At 39.8% G+C, this 4,943-nt stretch overlaps 1 long non-coding RNA gene across 1 annotated transcript; it reads left to right on the top strand.

Moving 5' to 3' along the window:
• The first annotated feature begins 1,003 nt into the window (after window positions 1–1,003).
• On the top strand, window positions 1,004–3,570 carry LOC117416853 (uncharacterized). The gene is made up of 4 exons (XR_004546644.2): window positions 1,004–1,118; window positions 2,522–2,781; window positions 3,039–3,119; window positions 3,266–3,570. It is a non-coding gene; the product is annotated as an uncharacterized LOC117416853 (long non-coding RNA).
• Window positions 3,571–4,943: the final 1,373 nt, after the last annotated feature.

The following is a 4,943-nucleotide window of genomic DNA, read 5'->3' as shown; positions in this document are numbered from 1 at the left end:
ACAGTTTATTAACAAAATAAAACTTCCTGCTAACCCAATATTCCCCCCATAACAACACACACTCAATTCGGCTGGGCTTTTGCTGTGAGAGAAATCTTGAAAAATGTGTCCAATAACTATTAAAATGTAATTTTAAAAAATTGAAAGAAAAGCTATGGTTCTAGCTGGAAGATCTTTTTCTGATCCTTTTCTATTTGTTTTTTTAGCCCTTTTTGCAAACTCCTGTTGTGCGCTTAGAAGTTATCATTTTATCCATTCTGATAAAACATGGGCAGATGCACAGAGCTACTGCAGATCCTGCCACTCAGATCTGGTCACTGTTACCTCTCAGAATGAACAGGATCTAACTTCCACTGATTTGTATACATGGTCCGGACTGTACAAACAGACAGGGGTTTTGGAGAGGTTCAGTACTGCTGCACTCTCACTTTAAATAAAACATGGAATGACGGTGGCTGTGGAAATGCATTCACGTTACTCTGTGAAGGTACATTTAAGAATCTGTCTTACATGCTTCCTGGAAAATAAATATCCACAGAATAGCTTCAGCAGTTTATACATTTAAACTGTAGAAATACAGATTCCTACAGTATGTTTTTAAAGGGATCATTTGCAGTACACTGATAATCCTCATCTGCAATAGACTGCAAATCAAAATATTGTGTTTATTTGAGTGGTCAATTATCTACATAAGGGGATATTAGTAGTTATGTATGAAGAATGTATTCAGTAATAACTTTAACTGTATTTTAGATGCATTTTACCGAAATTAGCATTGTAGTTGCTGTTCAACACACTTCAAAACTCATCCTTACTCAAGCATTAAAAAGGTTTTCTAATTCAACGTACTGCATTTAATTTCAATGGAGACTCTTACAACGGGCTGCTGTCTGTTCCTGTTGCCATGCCGACATCACAGTCTCTGAGCTGGAATGCAGCGCCAGGACTGGTGGACCACTACAGGATAGAAGTCTCCAGGCAGACAAGTCAGACCTTCACAGCAAACACTCCCACTGCTTTTGTGAGCTCTCTGACATCCGGCTGCCTCTACACAGTGCACATCTCCCCTGAGAAATGTGTAAAAGGCTGGCCCCCTGCTAGTACATCGCTCTACACAGGTATGTAGAGTTTGAGATGAACATGCACTGCATGCAATTCAGGGTTTGCACTAAATATCTCTGCATTGCAGTAGCTGACTAATCTGGATAATAATGTTGTGACAGAGACAGAATGGTTCTTGGTGATAAATCTCCCTCCCGACCTGTGAGGACGCAGTGTAAAGGGAACAGAGTGCCCTGGACTGGATGGCCTGACAATTTATTCCCAGGGTTAGGTGGAAGTCGGACGTCTAGAAAGGGGGAACAGTTGTGGTACATTAAGTCATCGCCCCAGAGGGAAAGCAATGTGGCAACCGCAGACTGGAGGAGAAACGGTTGCACTCGCTAACCAAGGGGGCGTGACTGAAGGTACAAGAAGGGGATGTGGCTAGGTGATCTGTTCCTTTGTTTATGGTTAAGGGAATGCTAAAGGACGAGAGAAATATTACCGTGAGTGTTTAGTCTTTGTTTGTTTTGTCGTTTCTAATTGTACTGTATGTTATTTATTAGACGGCTAACATGATCCAGAGCTGTCGCTTAAGGCCAGCACAAACCTGGACAACACTACACTATTGTTTACAGATAAATTGTATTTGCACCACTAGCACTAATAGCACTTACACTGGACTTGGACTTGTGTTTGTGTATTGTGTGTGTGTTTAAATACTGTGCTTATTATTTCGTGACTGAACCCCGTGTTTATTTAGCTGAGCAGTACACATCGTTGGGTACTGCCAGTCCTCCATTCATTGTTTACTGTTGTCATCAGACTATTGGATTACAAATTAAAACCACCATTTCACCAGTACTTTGTTGTCTGCTGTTATCTTGAACACTGCAACACACCTTGTCACATGCATTCAGTTACAAGGGTAATTGTTTGGAAACAATAGTGCATTGGAGAATTGGAGAATGAATGTAATTCCTGCTATTTAAAACTAAAAGCATACATTGTCTACAGCAAAGGAATACAGTATAAAAAAGTTAAACCACAGTAAAGCACAGTATATAAATAGCACAATCATGGGGAAGATAGGGCAAACTGCAAATTAACTGTGGTGAGCTTGTTTTTGTATGATTTTAGGGCAGCAGTGTGGAGTAGTGGTTAGGGCTCTGGACTCTTGACCGGAGGGTTGTGGGTTCAATCCCCAGTGGGGGGACACTGCTGTTGTACCCTTGAGCAAGGTACTTCACTTAGATTACTCCAGTAAAAACCCAACTGTATAAATGGGTAATTGTATGTAAAAATAATGTGATATCTGAAATAATGTATAATGTGATATGTTGTAACAATTGTAAGTCGCCCTGGATAAGGGCGTCTGCTAAGAAATAAATAATAATAATAATGATTTTGTATGGTGTGTTGACAGTATAATTATGTTTTGAATATATTAAATAAACACCTTGTCCTTCTTTCCCCTAAGATCCAACCCTTCTCGGACCACTAATGACTGACTCTGTGGGACCCAACTCTGTTTGTTTCTCTGACCTGGGGCACTCCTGCCAGTATGGATAAGATCCCACACAGCTTCATCACCTACTCCAGCTCCTTCTGGGGTCACCATGGCTCCACCACTGCAGACTCCAACTCCACTGTCATCTCTGACCTGAGACGTCTTTATTATTACCACAGTGCAGGACAATGGGGGCTGGAGCACACCTTTCTCAACATCTCTCTTGACAAGTAAGAATTCCTCAGTCATCGTTCTCCTCCTTGTCAGGGTCACACATAGAGCACAGTATAGCAGCAAAATTTGTGGCTTAATCTGTTGTATACATAAAAGCAAATCTGCATTAATGTATCCAATATTAGTGTATAAGAGTTTACCAACGTAATGTTTTATATACTAATACAGGATACAACCATATTGAAAACAGAGCCCAAGCAGTAAGGCAGGCCAGTCTGTCTGACTGATTGTTTAAATCCCATCTCTTTTACAGAAGCAAATGAGAAGCGGATGATAGTGGCTTTCTGCTGCAGCTCCCAAGAACCCCTGGCTCAAAGAGGAGATGCTTAACCAGGTAACTCCCCGAATCACTTCATTCCTATGAGTTCATTGAGTTACAGTTGCTCAGGAACCAATACAGTCTAACTCTTATTGTTTAGAAAGAAGAGAAATAAGCGCAGATACTGGGTTTGCCCTTTTTTTCTTTTTTTCTTCTTGCAGCTGAAAGCCAAGATGGGAGAGCGCTTGTTTGGGGTGTATTGGAGACTGAAATGGAGAGAGAAGGAAGGAGAGGACTAGACGCAACCTGCGTTACTGAACTGGCAGTTTAAACATATCTGGTTGAATTATAGATTAAAGTAGAGTTTTAACTAATGGGTTAAAATGACTCAGGAGTGGGAATAGGACAAGGCTGAGTACACACTGCGACTGAGTGCTGCACTGAGAGCTGCACAAGAAGAAATAAAAACTGTACCTTGTACCTCCTTTAATAATGAAACCTTTATACTGGTTAATGTTTGTTTGAAATAAAGGACAAATAAATGTGTGTATTCAATTAATTACACTGAATTGCATTGTTAAATAGTTGTATTAATTGGCTTTAGGGTGTATTTTGTTACATCATTGCAGTGACTGATAAATTGTAGCATGGGAAATATTTCATAATCTCGGGGATAAATGGATGAATATCAAATATGTTGTTATTGGAGGCAGGGGTGCCTAACTTTGTTTAATACTGTGTGTGTCGGGGGGGGGGGGCAAGGTAAAGAAGCTCTGGTAATCCTCATTTCTACTGTTCAATATTTTTCAAGTTACGGTTTTGTAACAGCAACGCCACACAATTGGAAAGGTGTTTCAACATAAAATATAGAGTATTTACTAGCTGAGTATTTATTGAGTACAAACACAAGTAGCACCAAATCCAGCACCGCGCTGATGTCAGAAGAATATCGGTTATCGGCACAATGCTGTACAGAACCTAATTCCAGCATGCAGCTTATTAAAGGGGAGTGCTGAACAAACACAAGCAATAACATGTACAAAATGTTATAATATGGCTTGTTTATTGATAGATGTATCGACATATGTATGTTAACAGTAAAATAGTCCTTCCTCGGCTTCGTTTTAAATGTAGTGCTGGATGCTAGAGAATGTTTTTGTCATCAGACAGCTGAGCTCAGTTATCACAGTGAAACCAGCTGCTACGAGACTTGTGGAAAATAAACACTCTATTGCAGGTCAATGCTTGGTGCTGATAGGTTGAAACAATAAGCACTCACCCTCACATTGCAATGCTTAGTGTTAATTGGTTGAAACACGAAACGTCTGCCCTCACACAGCCGATTCATGACAATATTACAGACAGTGCAGATCAACCATACACTGCTCATCCGTACAGTACAGCTGTGTTCAGCCGCACCGACAACATTTCTATTTCCTGCATCCTTAGGGACCAAAATAATAAATAAATAAAAATTGATGCACCAAGTACAGTATGTGAAATTTACCTGCCCCAGACCAATGGAGTCGATGATATACTGAAATATATCTATATCATGAGCACTGGCATAACCAGAACATTTTTGCCACTGGGGCAAAAGTACAAATATCTCTAGTTTCAGTTATCTCAGTTTTTGCCAAACATTCCTGTTCTGATTCAGTTTTAAGTACAGCTATGGCCAAAAGTTTTGTAGCACCTAGAATTTAGAATCGAGACATAATTATCATGTAATGAAAGAAACTACACAATGTTATCGCAAAAGTCTACTGGAAGCCATAACAGTAGTACGGTATTTCATGTTAGATTTCGAAATGTCATTTTTTTTATTTTTGCCTGTATATGGAAAACCACAAAGCGGTATGTAATTCAATATGTTAGCGTAACATTATTCAGCAGATT

Source organism: Acipenser ruthenus, chromosome 12 (genome assembly GCF_902713425.1).
Source record: "Acipenser ruthenus chromosome 12, fAciRut3.2 maternal haplotype, whole genome shotgun sequence".
Taxonomy (NCBI): Eukaryota; Metazoa; Chordata; class Actinopteri; order Acipenseriformes; family Acipenseridae; genus Acipenser; species Acipenser ruthenus.
The sequence above is the reverse complement of the archived record's forward strand: the minus strand, read 5'-3'. Positions and strand labels throughout refer to the sequence as shown.